A 24,005-nucleotide genomic window follows, 5' to 3' on the forward strand; every position below is an offset into this window, starting at 1 on the left:
TTGTTTCTTCTTTGTAGATAGGTTCATTTGTGTCATATATTAGATTTCAGATATAAGTGATATCATATGGTATTTGTTTTTCTCTTTCTGGCCTTTTTTTCCATTCATAATAACTCTCTGGAGAGTCTTCCCAGGTTGCACATGGTACCATAGTTGCACGCGTCAAGAGTTTGTTCTCTTGTATTGCTGAGTAGTATTCCATGGTATGGATATACCAAGTGTGTTCAGCGTTTCCACTTTTTGGCTACCCAAATAAAGCATTTATAAACATTCCTGTACAAGTTTTTGTGTGAACACATGTCTTCATTTCCTCCAGGATAAATGTCCAGGAGGGTAATTACTAGGTCATATGGTAGTTACATGTTCAGGTTTTTATGGAACTGTTAAGATGTTTTCCAAGGTGGCTGTATCATTTACATTCCCACCAGTAGTGTATGAGTGATCTAGTTTCTCTGCATCCTTGTCAGCATTTGGTGTCATCATTAATTTTAATTTTAGCTTTTCTGCTAGGTATGTAGTGATAGCTCATTGGAATTTTTTAATTTGCATTTCCCCAGTGGTTAATGATATTATCTTTTCACATGCTAATTTGCTGTCTCTATATCCCATTTGATGAAATGTCTCTCCATTTCCTTCAGCATTTTCTAATTGAATTGTTCTTTTTTTTTTAATGTTGAGTTTTGAGAGTTCTTTACATTCTAGATAAAAGTCATTTGTTAGATACGTGGTTTGCAATAACTTTCTCCCAGTGTGGGGATTTTTCTCCCCCATCTCCTTAACAGGATCTTTTATAGAAGTTTTTAATTTGACAGAAGTCCAGTTTATCCAGTTTTCCTTTCATGGATTATGCTTTTAATGGTAAGTGTGAGAATTATTTACCTAGACCTTGATCCTGAAATTTTTTCCTAAAAGTTTCATAGTTTTACATTTTATAGTTAAGTCTATGATACATTTTGAGTTAATTTTTATATAAATGAGACTTAGGTCAAAGTTCATTGGTTTTATTTGCCAATGGATGTCCAGTTGTTCCATCATTATTTATTTGTATTTTTTTATTTTTAAAAGTTTTATTCACATATAGTTGATTTACAGGTTTGTGATAATTTATGCTATACAACAAAGTGATTCAGTTACACATGTACACACATATGATCTCTTTCAGATTCTTTTCCCACACAGATGATCACAGAATATTGGGTAGAGTTCACTGTGCTCTACAGCAAGTCCCTCAGGAGTAATTCCTTTTTTTTTAATTTATTTTTTTACCACAAACTCTCAGACCATCCCACTCCCTCCCCCTACGCCTTGGAAACCAAAAGTCTGTTCTCATAGTGCATATGAGTTTGTTTATTTTCTGTAGATAGGTTCATTTATGCCATATATTAGATTCCAGATGTAAGTGATATCATATGGTATTTCTCTTTCTCTTTCTGACTTACTTCACTTAGAATCTTTAGTTCCATCCATGTCGCTGCAAATGGCATCATTTTATTCTTTTTTATGACTGAGTAGTATTGCACAGTGTATATATACCACATCTTCTTAATCCATTCATCTGTTGATGGACCTTTAGGTTGTTTCCTTGTCTTGGCTATTGTGAATAGTGCTGCAATAAACATGTGGGTGCATGTATCTTTTTCAATGAGAGTTTTGTCTGGATATATGCCCAGGAGTGGGATTTCTGGGTCATATGGTAGTTCTATATATAGTTTTCTGAGATACCTTGATACAGTTTTCCATAGTGGTTGTACCAATTTACATTCCCAGCAAGAGTGAAAGGAGGGTACCTTTTTCTCCACACCCTCTCCAGCATTTGTTATTTGTTGACTTGTTAAGGATGGCCATTCTGACTGGTGTGAGGTGGTACCTCATTATAGTTTTGGTTTGCATTTTTCTAATAATTAGCATCATAATTTATTGAACAAACTATCTTTCTTCCATTAAAATGCTTTTTTTACCTTAGTCAAAATCAGCTGGGCATATTTTTTTGCATCTACTTCAATGTTCTCTCTTCTGTTGCACTGATTTATGCATCTCTCTCTATAAATACCAAAAGCCTTAATTATTATAGCTACATAATTAATTTTGAAATTGATTCTTTTTTCCTTATTTATTTTTGTTCTCTATTTTTTAATTAATGAATTTTATTACACTTATGGATGTACAATCATCACAACCAAATTTTACAGCATTTCCATCCCAAACCCTTAGTGCATCCACCCCCCCGCAACCTGTCTCATTTGGAAACCATAGGTTTTTCAAAGTCTGTGAGTCAGTATCTGTTCTGCAAAGAAGTTCATTGTGTCCTTTTTTTAGATTCTACATGTAGGTGATAGCATTTGACATTGGTGTCTCATCTGACTGACTTCACTTAGCATGATAATTTCTAGGTCCGTCTATGTTGCTGCAAATGCTGTTCTTTCTTTCCTTTTAATGGCTGAGTAATATTTCATTGTGTACGTGTACCACATCTTCTTTATCCACACTTCTGCTGATGGACATTTAGGTTGTTTCCATGTCTTGGCTATTGTATATAGTGCTGCAGTGAACATTGGAGTATGTGTGTCTTTTTGAGACATGGTTTTCTCTGGATAGATGCCCAGGAATGGGATTGCTTGATCAAATGGTAAATCTATTTTTTAGTTTTCTGGGGAATTTCCATACTGTTTTCCACAGTGGTTGCACCAATTTACATTCCCACCAACAGTGTAATAGGGTTCCTCTTTCTCCACACCCTCTCCAGCACTTATTGTTTGTAGACTTTCTGATGATGGCCATTCTGGCTGGTGTAAGGTGGTAGCTCGTAGTGGTTTTGATTTGCTCCAATAATTAGCGATGTTGAGTATCTTTTCATGTGTTTTTTTTGACCATCTGTATGTCTTCTTTGGAGAATTGTGTGTTTAGATCTTCGGCCCATTTTTGATGGGGTTGTTTGTTTTTTTGGTATTGAGCTGTAGGAGGTGTTTATAAATTTTGGAGATTAATCCCTTTCAGTTGATTCATTTGAAAATATTTTCTCCCATTTTGTGGGTTGTCTTTTTGTTTTGTTTAGGGTTTCCTTTTCTGTGCAGAAACTTTTAAGTTTAATTAAGTCCCATTTATTTATTTTTGTTTTTACTGTCATTACTCTAAGAGGTGGATCTGAGAAGATGTAGCTGTCATGTATGTCAGAGAGTGTTTGGCTCATGTTTTCTCCTAAGAGTTTTATAGTATCTGGTCTTCTATCTAGGTCTTTAATCCATTTGGAGTTTATTTTTGTGTATGGTGTTAGGGAGTGTTCTAATTTCATTCTTTTCCATGTGGCTGTCCAGTTTTCCCAGCACCACATATTGAATGGGCTGTCTTTTCTCCATTGTATATTCTTGCCTCCTTTGTCATAGATTAGTTGACTGTAGGTGTGTGGGTTTAATTCTGGATAGTTTTACTTCTTCCTTTCCAATTTGGATTGGAAGATAGTATACTTCTACACTTCTGTCTTTGTGCCAGTACCATACGGTTTTATAGTATAGACTGAAGTCAGGGAGCCTGATTCCTCCAGCTCCATTTTTATTTTTCAGGATGTCTTTGGCTATTCTGGGTCTTTTGTGCTTCCAAACAAACTTTAAAATATTTTGTTCGAGTTCTGTGAAAAATGTCCTTCGTAATTTGATAGGGATTGCATTGAATCTGTACATTGCCTTAGGTACTATAGTCATTTTGATAATATTGACTCTTCCAATCCAAGAGTATGGTATGTCTTTCCATTTGTTTGTGTCATCTTTGAGTTCTTTCATCAGCATCTTACAGTTTTCACAGTACAGGTCTTTTGTCTTTTTCGGTAGGTTTATTCCTAAATATTTTATTCTTTTTGATGTGATGGTAAATGGAATTGCTTCCCTGATTTCTCTTTCTGATCTTTCACTTCTGATACTTTCATTGTTGGTATATAGAAATGTCATCCATTTCTGTGTATTAATTTTGTATCCTGAGACTTTGCCAAATTCACTGATCAGCTCTAACAGTTTTCTGGTAGAGTCTTTAGAGTTCTCTGGGTATAGTATCATGTCGTCTAAAACTATCACTAATAGTTTTACTTCTTCCTTTCCAATTTGGATTCCTTTTATTTCTTTTACTAATCCTGATTGCCGTGACTAGGACTTCCAAAATTATGTTGAATACTAGTGGCAAGAGTGGACATCCTTGTCTTGTTCCCGATCTCAGTGGGGATTCTTTCAGCTGTTCACCATTGAGAATGATGTTAGCTCTGGGTTTGTCATACATGGCCTTAATTATGTTGAGGTAGGTTCCTGTTATGCCCACTTTCTGAAGGGTTTTTATCAGAAATGGGTGTTGGATTTTGTCAAAGGCTTTTTCTGCATCTATTGAGGGGGTCATATGGGTTTTATTCTTCAGTTTGTTAATGTGGTGTATCACATGGATTGATTTGCAGATATTGAAGAATCCTTGCATTCCTGGGATAAACCCCACTTGATCGTGATTTACAATCCTTTTAATGTATTGTTGGATGCGGTTTGCTAGTATTTTGTTGAGGAGTTTTGCATCGATGTTCATCAGTGAAGTTGGCCTGTAGTTTTCTTTTTTTGTGGTATCTTTGTCTGGTTTTGGTATCAGGATGATGGTGGCCTCATAGAATGAGTTTGGGAGTCTCCTTTCCTCTGCAATTTTTTGGAATAGTTTCAGGAGATAGGTGTTAGCTCTTCTCCAGATGTTTGTTAGAATTCTCCTGTGAAGCCATCTGGTCCTGGACTTTTGTTTGTTGGAAGTTTTTAAATTACATTTTCAATTTCAGTTCTTGTGATTGGTCCATTCATCTTTTCTATTTCTTCTTGCTTTAGTCTTAGAAGATTGTACTTTTCTAAGAATTTGTCCATTTCTTCTAGGTTTTCCATGTTATTGGCATATAGTTGCATATAGTAGTCTCTTATGATCCTTTGTATTTCTGTGACGTCCATTGTTATGTCTTCTTTTTCATTTCTAATTTTATTGATTTGAGTCCTCTCTCTTTTTTTCTTGAGAAGTCTGGTTAAGGTTTTCTCAATTTTGTTGATCTTTTCAAAGAACCAGCTTTTCATTTCATTGATCTTTTCTGTGGTTTTCTTTGTTTCTATTTCATTGATTTCTGCTCTGATCTTTGTGATTTCTTTCCTTCTACTAACTTTAGGTCTTGTTTGTTCTTCTCTCTTGAGCTGCTTTAGATGTAAAGTTAGCTTGTTTTTTTGAGCTTTTTCTTGTTTCCTGAGGTGGGCTTGTATTGCTATAAACTTTCCTCTTAGAACTGCTTTTGCTCTAACCCATATGTTTTGGAGTGTTGTATCATTGTTGTCATTTGCTTCTAGGTATTTTTTAATTTCCTCTTTGATTTCTTCCATGATCCATTGGTTGTTTAGTAGCATGTTGTTTAGTCTCCACATGTTCGTGTTTTTTGCACTTTTTTTCTTGTTGATTTCCAGTCATATAGCGTTGTGGTTGGAAAAGATACTTGATACGATTTCAATTTTTTTTTGTCTTTTTGCCTTTTCTAGAGCTGCTCCCGAGCACATGGAGATTCCCAGGCAAGGGGTCTAATTGGAGCTGTAGCTGCCAGCCTAAGCCACAGCCACATCAATGTGGGATCCGAGCTGTGTCTTCAACCTACACCACAGCTCACAGCAAAGCCAGATCCTTAACCCACGGAGCAAGGGGAGGGATCAAACCCACAACCTCATGGTTCCTAGTCGGATTCGTTAACCACTGCGCCACAACAGGAACTCCGATTTCAATTTTCTTAAAGTGACCAGGGTTTGATTTGTAGCCCAGGATGTGATCAATCTTAGAGAATGTTCCATGTGCACTTGAGAAGAATGTGTATTCTGTTGCTTTTGTATGGAATGTCCTATAAATATCTATTAAATCCATCTGGTCTAATGCTTTATTCAGCTGTGCTCTCTTTGAATATTTTTTCTGTCTGTTTCTCTCTCTTCTCCTTCTGGCATCCCTATAATACAGATGGGTGGTGCATTTAACATTGTCCCAGAGTTCTCTGAGACTCTTCATTTGTTTTCAATCTTTTTTCTCCTTTCTATTCTGTATCAGTGATTTTCACTAGTCTGTCTTCCACCTTGCTTTTTTGTTTTTCTGCCTCTTGTATTCTGCTGTTGGTTGCTCTAAAGAAATTTTTTATGTCAGTTATTGTATTTTGCGTATCTACTTAAGTTTTATATCTTGTATTTCTTTGCTCAGTGTTCCCTGTAAATTTTCAGTCTTTACCTTTGGTTTATCCAATGTCTTGCATCATCTTCAGCATTAACAGTCTAAAGTCTTTCCTGGAGGCTGAGAATCTCCTGATCATTTGGCTGTTTTTCTGTTTTTTTTTTTTTTCTTTCTCCCTTATCTGAATTATAGTTCTCTGTCTTTTCATTTTTATAGGTTTTTGGTGTGGTGATCTTTTTGTAGACAATAGAGTTGTAGCCTCTCTTACTTCTGGGGTGTCTGTTCCCCTTGTGGCTGAAGTTGGTACAGGGGCTTGCTGTAGGCTTCCTGATGGGAGGGACTGGTGCCTGCCCACTGGTAGGTGGGGCTGATTCCTATCCCTCTTGTGGGTGGGGTTTTGTCTCGGGGTGACATTAGAGGCAGCTGCGTGCCTGGGGGTCTTTAGGCAGCTTTTTTACTGATGGGTAGGGCTGATCCCTGGACTGTTGTTTGACCTGGGGCTTCTCAGCACTGATGGTTGAGGAGAGATTTTCCCAAAATGGTCACATCCAGAGAAAGGCACTCTGATGAATATTCCCAAGAGCTTTGCCTCCAATGCCCTTCCCCCACAACAAGCCACATTCACCCCCTGTTTTCCCAGGAGATACTCCAAGAACTGCAGTCAGGTCTGACCCTGATTCCCATGGAGTGTTTGCTTTGCCCTGGGACCCAGTGCACATGAAAGTCTGTGTGCATCTTTCAAGAATGGGGTCTCTGTTTACCCCAGTCCCGTGGAGCTCCTGTGCAGAAGCCCCACTAAGCTTCAATGCCTGATGTTCTGGGGACCCTTCCTCCTAGTGCCAGATATCCAGGCATGGGGATTTGACATGGGTCTCAGAATTCTCACTCCTGTAGGTGAGTCTCTGGTACAGTTACTTTTTGGTCTGTGGGGCCTCCCACCCAGGAAGTATGGGCTTGCTTATATTGCATAATCACCCCTCCTACCTCTTGATGTGGCCTTCTCTTTGTCTTTTGGAGTAGGATATCTTTTTGAAAGTTTTCAGTCCATTTTTTGAAGGCTGCTCAGCATTTGGTTGTAATTTTGTTGTTTTTATGAGAGAAGTTGAGCTCCAGTCCTTCTATTCTGCCATCTTAATCCTGTCTGAAATCTTGAAATTGATTCTTGAGTATGATTCTTTCTATTTTATCCTTATTTCCTATTATAGTTTGTCTTTCTACAAAATTTTGGAATAATTTTGTCTACAGCTATAATATTTTTCTGGGACTTCAATAGGAGTCACACAAACCTGTATATTAATTTAGAAAGAACTGACATCTTTACTGTCTTAAGTCTTCTAATCTATGAATACTCTATTTATTTATATCTCCTTATTTTTTTTTTTTTGCTACACCCAAAGCATATGGAAGTTGTTGCAGGGCCAGGATCAAACCTGAGCTACAGTAGCAAGTGGAGCACTGCAGTGACAATGCACCTTAACCTGTGGAACCACAGGGAACTCCAAGATCTTATTTACTTTCTTTCATCAAAGTTTTGTAGTTTCCAGCATACAGGTCTTGTACATATTTTGTTAGATTTATATCCAATTTTTTTTTTTTTGCAAATGATGGTAAAATGATATTGTATTTTTAGTTTTAGTGTTCATTGTTAGTATACATGAACACAGCAGTTTTGTATAGTGTGTGAATGTGCTAAACTCATACATAGTTCTAGAACATTTTTTTGTAGATTCCTTGGTATTTTATGAGTAGATGATCATTTCTTCAGCAAAGTTTTATCCCCTCCTTTTCGATCTATATGTCTTTCCTTTTTTGGGAATATTTCACTGGATAGAACTTCCATCACTATGTTGAATAAAAGTGGTAGAAATCTGGGTTTTGGTATGGTAAGTGATTTTCAGTTGAAATTTGGACACTTGCATTATCATGTAACCCTGGATCTTTCTTAAATCTGTTTTAGCTCTCTTTCTCTGGAACCACTCAGGTTGGGGAGTAGGGAGGTGCCACCTGGTTTCTATCCAGTGGAAGCAGAAGTTCAGGTTCTCCACTTGGCCTGTTCTGTGACCCAGGTGAGGGCTTCTCAGTACTGCTGGATCTAGACAGAGCTTCTGGCTCCTTACCTGGTCTCTACTGACACTGCAGTGGGAGGATCCTGATTACTGCTGGTGGTGGGTGAAAGTCCCAATCCTCCAGGAGGCTTTCTCTAACACCACCCCAGAAAGAAGAGTTACAGGGGACACTTCAGGATGAGGGTGCAACTCCAGGATTTCCAAGACAGCACTCTTGTGGGCATGAAACTCTTCTCTGACACCACCCTCCATGGAGATGTTGGGGAACCTAGTTTTTAGTCTGGCAAGGAATCCAGTCTTTCCATTCAGGCTTTACTGGTTTGTGTGGTGGTGGATCAGTGTTTTCTGTGGTGTTTGGAGTAGAACATTATTTTCTAAAACTTCACTGCCTTGCTAGGTTGCCCCTTTCCTGGTCCTTTGGGTAGAGGGAACAGGCTTTAATTAGGATTTTTTTTTCTGTTCCTGTCATATTTCCTGGTATCCCCTTTCTTCAGCTTCAAGTTTGGAATTTTCAAGGCAAAAACAACAACAACAAAAACCCAAAGATGTCATAATTGTGTTATTCCTCAGTACCCAAGGTCCCTAGCCAGTCTGCTCTCTCCCCTCCACTTCTCAGTCTTCTTACATTTGTTTTATATACAATTTCTGGATTTTAGTTGAATTTACCAAGAGGAATAGAGAAAAATACACCTATGCCATTTTTCCCGGAAGTGGAAGTTCTGTGTATATTATACTTTTAACAGGCCTTTATCAGCTGGGGTTAAAAATAGAGCACTTCATGTACACAACCACAAAATACAATGAAAAGATTCATTTACTAAGCACCTTTGGGAAATAAGGGTTCACATGAGATCACCCAATGCTGAATTTTTTTATAAGACAAATGTATTTAATTTTGTTTCAACTATTTTACAGGCAGGACAATCTGCAATGGCACTCTTCTGTACCTTCATTAACTGTGAACAAAACCATAATACAACAATGCCCTTTGGAGTATCACACCTGCTTTTTCCTTTTCTCTGTCATCTATTTATCTTTTCTTCCTGCTTGCATTCTCATACAGCCTCATGTTAGAAGCCATCCTCTTTCTCCTCTTCTTTTAATTGCCTTCTAGGTATCAGATACTAGCTCATTACAACTATATTTAAGGACAGAAATTTGAGTAAGATTCTGAGGACTTCACCTTTGAATATATGCATAGGCGCTCTCTATCTATTTTGAGTATTAAGGAGTCTTTTTCCTTATTTCACCTATACTTAGTATGTTTGAGATTACATATGACCTGACATGCAGATGAGTGATTATCTACCATAACTCATTCTGAGATATTGAGGGAACACAGCTGGAAGGACACTGAATTAATATTGGCACATTCGGAGTTCCTGTCGTGGCTCAGTGGTTAACACATCTGACTAGGAACCATGAGGTTGGGATTTGATCCCGGGCCTCGCTCAATAGGTTAAGGATCTGGCATTGCCATGAGCTGTCGTGTAGGTTGCAGATGTGGCTCAGATCCTGCGTTGCTGTGGCTGTGGCATAAGCCAGTGGCTACAGCTCCGATTAGACCCCTAGCCTGGGGACCTCCATATGCCATGGGTGCAGCCCTAGAAAAGACAGAAAGAAAAAAAAAATTGGCACATTCACTTTACCTCCCTTATCCTAAGAAGCTCCCCACTCTAATGTCAAATACACTCTAAATCTAACCAGCTCCTTTGTTGCTATAATCTGATGCTGCTATGTTCTCTGGCTGGACTACTCCACAGCCTAACTGGTGCCCTTGCTCCCATTCTCCCTTCACGAGAGTCTCTTCTTTGGACAGCCAGGGTGAATTTTCTAAAACATGAATCAGATCATACAACTCCTTTACTTAAATTATGGAGAGCTTTTTCAGTGCAGTTAGAACAAAATTTCAGACTCCTTTTCATGATCAACCAACCCGTTATGTCCAGGTCCAGCTGTCCACCTCTCTACCACACTGAAGCCGCACTCCCCATGGATCACTGTTGCTTCAATCACACTGGCCTTTGGTCTCTTCCCCCAAAACATCAGCACATTTGTCCCAGATGTGCTGACATTCTTGATCCACAGATGTCTCTGCATGGCTATCTTCTTCTGGTCTCCATGCAAATATGTGCCTTTCCCAGATACCTCATCTAACCCTGACTATCATTATATAGCTCAAAGCCAACTTAATTTTGTTCCTAAGCACTAGAACAATCAAACTTTACCTTATTTATTTGAGTGTTCTCTGCCTCCTGCCCCTTGCTATGTAACTTCCATGAAATCAGGAATCATATCCCTCTTGTTCTCTTCTTTATTCCTATCATCTAGTCCTGGCACATACTAGGTCCTCAAGAAATATCTAGTACATGAATCTATGTGTGCACATGGTGTGCTATGTATATTATCTAAATTTGTTTTTGCTGTCATTGTCATAACAATCCTGAGAGGTGGGTAAAGAATTTTCATCTTTTATATAGATGAGGAACTTAAGCTCAGAAACGTCCCATGGTTTGTCCAAGGCCAGAGAGCAAGCAAATAGTAGGGCTGAACTAGACCCCAGAACTTTGACCTCAAGTCCAGTGCTTGTAACTGGAGATCCCCAAACCTTGTCTGTGCACTGGCTGCCTCAGAATCCCCAGGGCACTTGTTAAAAACATAATCTGTCCTGCTATATATAATGGTTGCCTCACTGTGTAATAAAAACAACTGTGCCAATGGGGAAAAGCAGTTTAGGAACCAGAGAGTTTCAGACTCACAATTACTAAGTTATTTTTCCTATAGGAATTTTAATAATAAAGGTGGTTTTATAGCTGCAAGTGTATAGCTATAAAATTCAAATGTCACTGAATTAAATCCAGCCCTTAATTAATTATATTGAGCTTTTGCTGAAAAGTAAGTCTTTCGTCCTGTCATGAGAGGCACTGTTATTAGCATAGGCTACTTACACATTCTTATTACCGGCATAATCCATTGTTAAGACAAAGCACAGAGTTACCCAAATATCTACAATTAATAGAAATTTATAATGAAAATGATGTTTCTTAATCATTCGACCCTCTTACATCTATTAGAAAAAGCCTGTACATACTACTGAGTCACACTCTTAGACCTACTAAACTTAAATCTCAGGTGGTGGTATGGAAGCTCTGATGTCTATTTTGAGCAAGTTCTGAAGTGATTCTGACATGTAGCCAGGTTTGATAATCAGTGAATTACACTGTGTTAGTTTTTCATGAGTCCTGGTGAGAGTTGAGGTGTCTTTTGAGATCCCACTAAGCTCTCTATTAGATTTCAGGTCGGAACCCTTATTCTAATGATCAACTAACAAAACAAAACAAAAACAATTTATAGACAGTCACCTAGTAAGTGAATCCTTTGGCCTGATGCCATGCCTGTGTTTGTGCTCCATTACGATCCCATTAACTAGTAGTGCTTTAATTATGGAAGTTAACTAGGAAGAAAAATAGAGATAGAGACAGGGAGTGAAATGACAAATTATGTATTTGTGCTAAGAGAATGCAACAGAAAGGTCATGGCATACCTGACCAAAAAGCCTTTCACAATAGGAAAATAATAAAAAGAGAAGGCTGAGCTGTGATCACAGAGCCTGTGCAGTGTGAGTGGAGCCTCAGCCACATTCACCTATAAACTGCCATATCATCTCAGTGGGTCAGCCTCAGCTAGCCAATTACATTAGTGTTGATTTATGGAAACTTACAGGGTTTACAGATTACTCTTTCACTGAATCTGTAAATTTGCATTATGGTTGCATAAGAGCTATACAACCAAGGAGATTATGCCTAGTTATACATATAACAAGAAAAAAGAAACGAAGGTAAGCTTTTCAATTTATCAGGGCCCAGTATAAGGAATTAAGCCTCTTCAAGAGGGTTAGACACAGAAACAGAAGCATTAAGAGAATCATTTCTTATTCATTTCCTTCAGACCTCATCATACCCCTTAGCTCTTGGATTACGGCTCCTCTTGGAGTGAAACGGAACAGGGATCCAGAGCCCCAGTGGTAAGCAAGGGCAGCCCTCGTACCAAGGGTGAACCTGAGGTCAGCTAACACTTTGGGTCAGTATCCACCAATGTGGAGGAGGGTTATCTTGTGATGCTTTTACGGCAGAGGCGTTCAACCCAACAAGCACTGCCTAACTCTGAAGGACCAGTCACTGGAGAGACAGGCGGGGGAGAGATGAGCAGCCTCAGGAACAAATGCTTGGAAATACATTCCTGTGCATAGTCTGGGCTCTGGCTCACGCCTCCTTCCCTCCTGTGTGACTCCGGGTAAAAATCAAAACCCAATGGGAGAAAATCTGAACATATGTGCTTGAAAAATAGCTTTGGCCCAGTATAAAGGTGATGGAAAGAGGAGCCAGAGAAGATGAAGGTTTGTTTTTTGAGTGCAGCCAAGAACAGAGAGCATTGTAAGTAACTTTTTCTCAGGGCTGAAGTCCAGGCCTCTGCTAACAGAAACTGTTTTTAACAGTACAATGCCTTCCACTTTAGAAGCCATAGCAGAGATGGACCTACTACTACAGAATTCTTTTCTCTTTCCTGGGCACATAGTTAGGTCATCTCCCAGCCTCTCTGTAGTTAGGTGTGGGCAACGTGCTGAATTCTAGTGGATGGAATGTGAGCAGAAGTTATATGGGCCACTTCTTCACCTAATCATAAAAATTCTCTTGTGCAATGGAAAAGAATCTGAAAAAGAATATATATACATATTTATATATATACACACACATATGTGTATATATATATGTATATATGTATATATATACACATATATAAAAATCATTTTGTTATATACTTGAAACATTGTAAATCAATTATATTTCAAAAAGTTGGAAAAAAGGAAATAGAGCGCATTTTCCTTGGAAGCGTTTAGATTCTCACTGGTGAGTGAGAGGCAATCTATGCGAGGAAGTGGGCCTGAACATTTACTCTCAAGGAGAATGGGAAGACTTGTTGAAGGTGACTGGGAAACTGGGTAATGATGGAAATCAAAACTTCAGGAGGCAGGTTTGGAGATGACCCAGGAGCTCCTGGAAAGATGCAAAAGTGTCAAATAGTTTTGAAATTATGATGCAAGTGGCAGAGTCTTCCTGGAGCACTGCTCAGATATGGATTCTGCATGACATTCAGGAGGGCTGAACAACATAAGTGCATGACAGGTAATGATATATGCAGGGGGCGTGGATGTGAGAAGTGGAGCCTACATAACAGGTGTTCAGACTCCATCCCTCAATAGCTGAGTGGCCTTAGGTGAGTTAATCTCTCTGTGCTTTGATTTTTATACTTCTGTGGTTGCTGAGAGCAATAAGTACATTTAATGCTTGTAAAGCTGCTTGAAACTAAGTAAACTGTATTTAATCCAGATTTAATCAATGAATAGTGCCTTTTATCTAGTGAGAATATGAAGGCAATGCTTTAAGAAAGGCTAGCCTCTGTTTATACTGCAATTATCATAGGTCTCTCAGAAGGGCTACTGGAGTGAAACCTGTGAAAACTCCCTGAAATGAGGATTCCCAGTTGAACTGAAGAACTCATGAGTCAAATAAAAGTTTAAGCGACCATAATTAGGGTGAACATATGAAAGCTTTTATGAAAATACCAACAACATCGTGTACACTTGAAATCAGTAATAATGGATCCTGTTAAAGTCCAGTTACTATACTTTCTTGGCCAGAGACTTTCAGGATATGGCTACCTGGTAATTTCAACAAGAGTTACTTTGTTACAGATAGTAGTCATATTAAAATGCATGATATTTTCTTTAGTCTGGTTCTCCTTCCAAATGCCTTTCACATTTTATAGCCCAGGAATTTTTAACTCCTTTCCATCCTACTGTCTCTCTTGTGAAGTCTCTTTCATTCCCATCTACTGCCTCCCAAATCAATTATGACCTTTTAGTTCACTCTACACGCCCCTTCTCCTCACCAATCTTCTGACGCCTTTTCCCCTCATCTGTAATTTTTCCTAGACTTGATTGCAAAAGCTGTGTTTCATTGCCATCTAGTCTTTTAGCCTCCCAAACATAAAGGAATTAAATTTGCAAACATTAGAAGTTGAAGTAAGGAACATTTATAGCTGATAGTGGTAGGTAGAGATTGCTGAACTTTATTTGTATTTAGGAAATTTATAGAACTCTTAGGTCTAAAAAAGACCCAAGTGTGCATCTATTTAAGACCCCTCTGTTTACAACAGAGACACAGGTTTATAGTTCTAAATTTGCTCAAAGTTTTGTTATGAGGCAAAATACTTTCCCTAAAATCTTATTTATGCTATTATTACAATAAACTTCCTTTTTATTAGTAGCAAAAAAAAATGTTTCTCTCCTATCTAAATCATTATGTTGTTTTAGCTAGTGTATTCCCTTTTTTTTCTTTTTTTTGTCTTTTGTCTTTTTAGGGCTGTACCCACGGCATATGGAGTTTCCCAGACTAGGGGTCTAATCGGAGCTATAGCTGCCCACCTATACCACAGCCACAGCATGCCAGATCCGAGCCATGTCTGCAACCTACAGCACAGCTCACGGCAATGCTAGATCCTTAACCTATTGAGTGAGGCCAGGGATCGAGCCCACAACCTCATGGTTTCTAGTTGGATTAGTTTCTGCTGCACCACGATGGGAACTCCTTAGCTAGTGTATTCTAATAAAAAAAATTATTATACTTTAATAACACTCTGATTATCCTGGGAAATGAGGTGTAATATATGAGCAGAGGATATAGAAAATGGAATATTTAGCCAGAGGGCACTGGTAGCCTCCAGGCTATGTTCAGGCCACTGACCTGTTTAGTCTAAAAGGAATTTTTAAAAAATTGGCATTGTACTCAGTAAAAAATAGAGAGATTAAAAAAAGTTTGTGTGTGCGCACATGCATGTGCACGTGTGTGTGTGTGTGTGTGTGTGAGCATGTGTGTGTGGTGTTTTGGTTTGGCTTAAATGGAAAAACTGGAAGGTCTATCAATATTAGGTTTGCATTTTTCTTTAGCAACAGTCAGATGAAAATGAACTCTGCCCTTCAGACAGGGTATTGTAGGCAGAATAACTACCCCCACACCCTCAAAAAAGCTGTGTACATCCTAATCCTTGGACTCTGTGCCTATGTTATATTACATGACAAAAAAGAATTAAAGTTGTAGCTGGGATTAAGGTTGCTAATGAACGGACCTTGAAACGGGGAGATTATATTAGATAATGTTAGGTGGGCCAGCCTTATCACTTGAGCTCTTAAAATTGGAAGAGCGAGACTGAAGAGTTTGTCATAGAGAGGCAAAATGAGAAAAATTCAACCACCACTGCTAGCTTTGAAGAAGAAGGAAGAGGGCCAAGAGCTAAGGAATGAAGCAGAAATCTGGGAATGAATGATGCTCAGTTTACAGTCAGCAAGGAAATAAGGACTATAGTCCTAGTCCACATGACCTAAATTCTTCCAACAACTCAAATGAACAGAAAAAGCATTATCCCCTGGAGCTTACAGCAGGGAGTGCACCCCACTGACACCTTGATTTTATCCTGATGCGATTGTACTGAACTTTTGACTTGTGAAACTGTAAGATAATATATTCATGTGCTTTATGACTCTAAGTAGTAATTTGTTAGGGCAGAAATAAAAAACTAATATACAGGCCATATACACTGTCTATATCAACAAAGTTATGACTGCAACGAAGAAGATATATAAACAACTAATAAGCACATGAACAGATGCTCAACATCATTAGTCACTAGGGAAATGTAAATTAAAATCACAATGAATAATCACTTGTTTACATGAGGATGGCTATAATAAAAAATAGACATTACAAGTGTTGATGAGGATGTGGAAAAACTGGAATCCTCATATATTGCTGATGGAAATGTACAATGGTGCAGACACTTTGGAACATAGTTGACAATTTCCTAAAATGTTAAATGTAAATGTATGACACAACTCAGCAATTTCATTTCTAGGTATATACACCCAAGAGAAATAAAAACATATGTCCACACAAAAATTTGCATGAGTGGTCACTGCAGCATTATTCATGATGGTCAAATACTGGAAACAACCCAAATGCCCATCAACTGATGATGAGAAAAATGCATATTCACATGACTATTTTCCTACCATAAAAGAGAATGCAGCATACATGCCACAACATGAGTGAATCCTAAACACATTATGCCCAGGCAGTAAAAAAGACCATGCATGACTCTATTTATTCAAAGTGTCTAGAATAGGTAGATTGATGAAGGCATGTTGTATTAGTAGTCATCTAGAGCTGAGGGAAAGGGGGAATTGGAGAATGTTGGCTAAGAGTGTGGAATTTATTTGAGGATAATGAAAATATTCTAAAATTGAGTGTGGTGATGGATACATAACTTTGTACTAAAAGCCACTGAATTGTATAGTCTAAATGGTTGACTTAGGGGAGATCAGGATGGTGGAGTTAGGAGGATGTGGAGCTTATCTCTTCAACAACTACATCAGGAATACATCTATAAATGGAAGAACTCTCACAGAACACCTACTGAACACTGGCAGAGAAACTAAAACACCTGAAAGGACAAGAGGGATCTCTATGTAACTAGGTAGAACAGAAGTAAAAAAAAAAAAAAAAAAAAAAGAAGTGAATGCAGGTCAGGACCTGTGCCCCTGGGAGGAAGCTGAAGGAGAAGAGAGGTTCCTGCAACCTGGAGAGTCCCCACACCAACAATGAGATCAGTTGGGACAGAAAAGGAGCCTCTGAAGCTTGGAGGAGAGCACAACAGCTGGTCTATGGCAGGCAGGACAGAATGAAGACACACACAGATGGTCTGTGCAAACTTCCTGCTCACTCCACCCCAAGATGCACATCTGCTGATATGGGTGGGGGTGGGTGCTGGTGTGTGGAGTTTGGAGAAGAGACCTGGAGAGAGGACCACTGTTGGTTTTGTGGAGACAGTCTGGGGGGTTAGGAGGGTGGAGTGCCACAACTGGGAATGTTCAGGGAAGAGTCATGGGGGGCCATGAAGGCAAAGCACCATTGATAGGTGATATGCAAGGGGGAGGACTGTCATTACAGTCTCTGTGGGCTCTTGGAGAGGCACCCACCTGGGCTGACCTGTGCACTCCAATCACTGCCCTGCCCACACCCTGCCTGGCTAGGCTCTTGTGTTCCTGCTGCCTTGGAAGCAGAAGCTGGTTGGTTTCCCACATGCAAAGGTGGGGCTAAAACCTCAGTTGAGCCCCAGGGGCCCTATGACTAAGGAGGAAGAGCTGAAATCTCTCCTATAGGCTGCACAAACCACAGATTTAGACTTCTGCTGCCAGATTTATAAATTCAGTGCTGTGGAACATCTGAATGGACGATGAGTGTTCCTGCAGCTGAGAGAGGTCTGTCTTTAACATCTGTGGGCTTTGAGGGATGTACACATGGGGATCAACCAGACTAGTCTGATTGAACTGCCTCTATAGCTTCCACAGTGGGTTCAGATGCATGAATACTGTAGTCTGGGACTTGTCCTCAGTGAATATGTGTTGGTGGCCTGGTGAAGACAACACCTGAGAGACACCAGGGCTAACTGTTGGCATGGATATGGTTAAGATGGGGCTGCGAACAGTGCCAACAACAGTGTACAATGGGTGAAAGGTGACACAGAGAGCACATTCATAGGTGAACAGCTCCAGAGAAGGAATACTCAGTGGGTCCTCTCCCAGTGGAAGTGCTGCAATTCCACCTACCTCAGATTGCCAAAGAGAAACTGTACCAGAGATTATAAAAACAGCTCAGAAACAGATCTGGGGCTTCTACTCCAATGACTAGGGAGAAGACCATTTCCCTTGCAGGCTATGACAACCACAGAGAAAAGAGGATGCCTGACTCAATATCCAGTACAGGTACTGGTCATCACAACATCAATCACACCTCCTATCAAAGGGATAATGGCCATGCATACAATGAGGAAAGGGGTGACAGCCATCTACACTAAAATAGCCCTCACCATCAAAAATATTAAACCCAAATAGGCTTCCTAAAGTTGTTCTGAGCTCATAACCACCTCTAAACACATTCCTTGACATGGATCTGCCAATGAGAGGGACAAGACGCAGGTCTAATTATCAGTGGGCAGGCCCCAATCCCTCTCATCAGAAAGTTTGCATAAGCCCCTGGAACAACCTTACTGAAACTTCCCTAACAAGGGAAAGGAAATCTTCATTCGAGTCCAGGAAATGTGGAGGGTCCCATACAGGATAAACCCAAGGAGGAACATGCCAAGACATATATTAATCAAACTGACAAAAGTAAAGACAAAGAAAAAATATTAAAAGCAGCAAGGGAAAAGCAAAAATAACATATAATGGAATACTCGTAAGTTGATCAGCTGATTTTTCAGCAGAAACTCTCCAGGCCAGAAGGGAGTGGCATGATATATTTAAAGTGATGAAAGAAAATACCTATACTCAAGAACAATCTCCCCAGCAAAGCTCTCATTCAGAGTTGATGGAGAACTCAAAAGCTTTACAGACAAGCAAACTAAGAGAATTCAGCACCATCAAAACAGCTTTACAAATGCTAAAGGAAACTCTAGGCAGAAAGGGAAAAGGCCACAACTAGAAATAAGAAACTTACAAATGGGACAACTGACTGGTAAAGATAAACCTAAAATAAAAGCAGTAAATAATCCACAGACAAATACCAAATCAAAACCAGCAACTGTGAGGAGAGTACAAATGCAGAATATTGAAAATGCATTTGAAATTGAGATCCCCCACAAAGAAATTAAGAGACCAGCAACTTAAAAACAATCATATATATATAAACTGCTATATCAAAAGCTCTTGGGAACTGCTAACCAAAAAATGACATGTAAAAGAGAAAAAGCAATCCAAACACAAAACTAAAAAAGAGAGTAATAAAATCACAAGAGAACAAAACAAGAAGGGAAGAAAAAAGTCCTACAATAATAAATTCAAAACAATACAAAATGTCAATAACAACATACATATTGATGATTGCCTTGAATGTAAATGGATTAAATGCTCTAATCAAATGACAGACTGGATGAATGGATAAAAAAACTAGACCCATACATATATGCTGTCTATAAGAGACCCACTTTAGATCTAGGGACACACAGAGACTAAAAGTGAGGGGATGGAAAAAGGTATTCTATGCAAATGGAAATCAAAGGAAAGCTAGAGAAGCAATACTCATATCAGACAAAATAGACTTTAAAAAAAGATGGTTACAAGAGACAAAAAAGGACAATACTTAATGAACAAAGGATCAACTCAGAAAGAAGATTCACGATTATAAATACATGTGCATCCAACATAGGAGTACCACAATATATAAGGCAATACTAACATCCATAAAAGGAGAAATGGACAGTAACACAATAATAGTGGGGACTTTAACACCCTATTTATATCAATGGACAGATCATCCAGATAGAAAATCAATACGGAAACAAAGACCTTAAAAGACACATTATACTAGATAGTCCTAATTGATATTTATGGAACATTTCGTCCAAAAGCAGCAAAATGTATATTATTCTCAAGTGCACATGGAATATTCTCCAGGATAGATCACATCTTGGTCTACAAATCAAGCCTCAGTAAATTTAAGAGTTGAAATCATATCCAAGCATCTTTTCTGACCACAATGCTATGAGGCTAGAAATCAATTACAAGAAAAAAAGTGCCACCCCCCCCCCAAAAAAAAAAACATGTGGAGGCTAAACAATACGCTAGTGAAGAACCAGTGGCTTGCTGAAGAATTCAAAGAGGAAATAAAAAAATACCTAGAGACAAATGACAATGAAAACATGACGAGCCAAAACCTATGGGACACAGAGAAAGCAGTTCTAGGACAGAAGTTTATAGCAATGCAAGCTACTTCAGGAAATAAGAAAAATCTCAAAGATCAACAAAATATACAAATATCTCATAAGCTTTATATAAAAAGCCAAACAACTCAATTGAAAGCCAGAAGGTCTAAATAGACATTTCTCCAAAGAAGACAGAGAGATGGCCAAAAAGCATATGAAAAAATGCTCAGCCTCATTAATTATGAGAGAAATCAAATCAAAACTACAATGAGATATCATCTCATACCAGCCAGAATGGCCATCCTCAAAAAGTCTACAAACAATAAATGCTGGAGAGGATGTAGAGAAAAGAGAACCCTCTTATACTGGTGGGAATGTAAATTGATACAACTATTATGGAGAACAGTATGGAGGTTCTTAAAAAAAACAAATATATAACTACCATATGACCCAGAAATCCCATTCCTGACCATAGAAAACCAGAATTTAAAAAGATATATGTACCCCAATGATCACTGTGTATTATTTGCAAGAGCCAAGACATGGAAACAACCTAACTGTCCATCCATGGAGGAATGGATAAAGAAGATTTAGTACAAATATATAATGGAATATTACTTATATATAAAAAGACTGAAATAATGCCATTTGCAGCAACATGGATGGAACTAGAGATTATCATATTAAGTGAAGTAAGTCAGAGAGAGACAAGTATCATATATCACTTAAATGTGGACTCTAATAAAAATGATACAAAAGGACTTATTTAAAAAACAGAAATAGACTCAAAGATTTTGAAATCTAACTTATAGTTATCAAAGTGGAAGTGCAGTGGGGAGTGATAAATTAGGAGGCTGGGATTAACATATATACACTACCATATATAAAACAGATATGTAACAAGGACAACTGTCTAGCATAGGGAAATCTACACAATACTCTGTAATAACCCATGGGGGAAAGAATCTGAAAAGGAATAGATATACGTATATGTTTAATTGATTCACCTTGCTGTACACCTGAAACTAACACAATAAAATTGAAAAAAAGTTTAGAAAAAGGTTGACTTGTACAGACCACAGAATTATATCTCAATAAAGTTTTTAATAACCCCTTAAAGAGTTCCCTTGTGGCATAGTGGGTTAAGGATCTGGTGTTGTTGCAGCTGTGGTGCAGGTTCAATCCCTGGTCTGGGAAATTCCATGGGTGTGGCCAAAAAAATGTGTGTAATAAAAAAGTTGAAATCATTAAAAAAAGAAAGGAAATAAAAATCTTAGTTTGCAGTGATAGTTACATGACTTAAAATTTTTGTTAAAAAAATATCACTGAATTGAACACTTACAATGGGTGAATTTTGTGGTATGTAAATTACACCTCAATAAAGCTGATAAAATAGTCTTAACCTAATTTAACCTTTCCTTGATGAGTCAGGGTCAACATTGTGACTACTAATTATCTTGCACAGAAAACGAGAAAGACTTGGTTATTTCTTCATATTTGTGATTCTGTTTAGTTGTTGTGCTTTTGGTATATAAATATCGCAGGGGGGTTCCCGTCGTGGCGCAGTGGTTAACGAATCCGACTAGGAACCATGAGGTTGCCGGTTCGGTCCCTGCCCCTGCTCAGTGGGTTAACGATCCGGCGTTGCCGTGAGCTGTGGTGTAGGTTGCAGACGCGGCTTGGATCCTGCGTTGCTGTGGCTCTGGCGTAGGCCGGTGGCTACAGCTCTGATTCAACCCCTAGCCTGGGAACCTCCATATGCTGCGGGAGCGGCCCAAGAAATAGCAACAACAACAACAACAAAGACAAAAAAGACAAAAAAAAAAGATATTAAAAAAAAATATCGCAGGGCCCTTAGGTGCTAAGGAAGTGGGTAGGGCTTAAACTGCCCTTTCCTGAACATCCCCAGGCTGCTTGACTTCCTTCTCCTCCCTTGTTTCAGTCACTATTCCCTAAAGATATTTTTTGCCCATGCCATTGTGTCTGGTTGCTCAGATTACTACCATTATCTCTTCAAGTTATTCACTTGAAGTTGACTACTCCCCAGGACACTGCAGTGCTATCATAACTACTTTTGCATGTTCTCCTGCAGAGTCCTAGATGAGGGACTGCTATCTAGTACAGCTACATGATGCTGCAGCCTCTCCTAGAAACAACAAATCAAGGGTACGATCAATTCCACTTTGTGTCCAACCACCCATCCTTCCCTCATTCCTTTGGGTAGATATAGGAATTGCTATTCTAGGATTTGAGATGGGCTAGCCTAGTTCATTTGTATTTCCTTGTTTATTTCCTCTAGTCTACTGGGGAGCAGAGTAAATTGGATTCTTCTGTGAAACTCTTCTCCCTTTTATCGAATTCTATAAAAGCTGGGGCTCTTTAGTGAGCATGCTACATATCTATACATATTGAAGAAAACTTAAGGACATTGGTTACTTGGTATTGTATCAGATAATGAGGTTCCTTGATGGTAGCCTGAATCAGTCAATGGCTATTACCATGTTGTTCAGGCCACCACTGGGAACACAGCCAAACCAGTGTACCTTTCCCTCTGATCTAGTGCATCAGAACAAACCTTCCTTTGTCAGTCTTTGCCTCAGAAGACAAAGCCCTCTCTCAGTCTAACTTTCTACGAAGCAAAATCCTCTTCTGGTGAACAGAGTTGCTGGATGAAAAATTCAGAAATGCCAATTTGAAATGGGTTACATTATGAAAAGCTTACAAAACTGCTCATCTTTTATTGCAGCTACTAAATCAAAATGAGGAGGAGGCAGAGAAGGAAGAATTAAAAAAAAAAAAAACCCTGCCTTTTATTATTTTCCCAGTGAGGTTTCTGTGATCTCTTTATTAGACACAATATATGTCAGTTATTCAACTCAAAAAACCAAAAAACCAAAAAACCAAACAAACAAAAAAACAAAACAAAACAAAAAACATGCCAGGAAAGGAGAAACTGTTTCTGTCTCTCTCTTCCTGTGAAAACTTCAGATGAGCTCATTTCAATGAAAGATCTGTTCACCCCTCACCCCCCTCATCTTCTTCTCATTTTCCATTGATGATATCAAGCAGGCCTTACAGTATCTCTTTTGTAATCTTATAAAATCAATGACAAGCAAAAACGTTTCGCTTATGGCTGTGACCTCATCCATGATCTACACCTGGACAGGCCTCATCTGCATTGGTAAGTAGAGCCCCACTCCACTGATCCAGACTGAAGCAATTTACCAGGAAACTACTGCTTTTCTTCAAAAAGCTGCCCACACCATTTGGATCTGGAAGCTTTCTGAGCAGCTCGGCTGAGTGCTGAATCTGACTAGTCAAGATGGCTCTCCAGGCTCAGTGCCTGTCTCTGCGCACATCAGAGGCTCTCCTTTATTTAACTCTGTTTACACCTGCATAGAGAGTGATTAGTTCTCCAACATGTTAGGTAGGAGACATTTTGGAGACATTCTTTTTTAAAAAATTTTTTTATTTTATGACTGCACCCACAGCATAAGGAAGTTTCCTGGACCAGATGTTGAATCCAAGTGGCAGTGGCGACAATGCTGGATTCTTTAACCCACTGCACTGGGCCAGGGATTGATCCTGCACCTCCATAGCCACCCAAGCCACTACAGTCAGATTCTTAACCCACTGTGCCACAGCAGGAACTCCAATTTTGATGATATTCTTACACTTCTTTCTAGCCCCTGTCACCCTCCCCTTTCATTTTTTAAAAATCTTCTCAGGGATGCACCTGCAGCATATGGAAATTCCCAGGCTAGAGGTTGAATCAGAGCTGAAGCTGCAGACCATAGGCACAGCCAGAGCTACAGCAAAGCTGGATCTGAGCTGCAGCTGCAACCTACACCACAGCTTATGGCAATATCAGATCCTTAACCCATCCTGCAAGGCCAGGGATTGAACCTGCATCTTCACACACACACTGTGTCAGGA

The 24,005-nt window shown here is 39.0% G+C and overlaps 1 protein-coding gene across 1 annotated transcript in view; it reads right to left on the reverse strand.

Moving 5' to 3' along the window:
• ADAMTSL1 (ADAMTS like 1) overlaps positions 1–24,005 on the reverse strand; it is a 452,838-nt gene that overhangs the window by 110,231 nt on the left and 318,602 nt on the right. The gene's annotated exons all lie outside the window — the stretch shown is intronic.

This window comes from Phacochoerus africanus, chromosome 2 (genome assembly GCF_016906955.1).
Source record: "Phacochoerus africanus isolate WHEZ1 chromosome 2, ROS_Pafr_v1, whole genome shotgun sequence".
NCBI classification, from domain to species: Eukaryota; Metazoa; Chordata; class Mammalia; order Artiodactyla; family Suidae; genus Phacochoerus; species Phacochoerus africanus.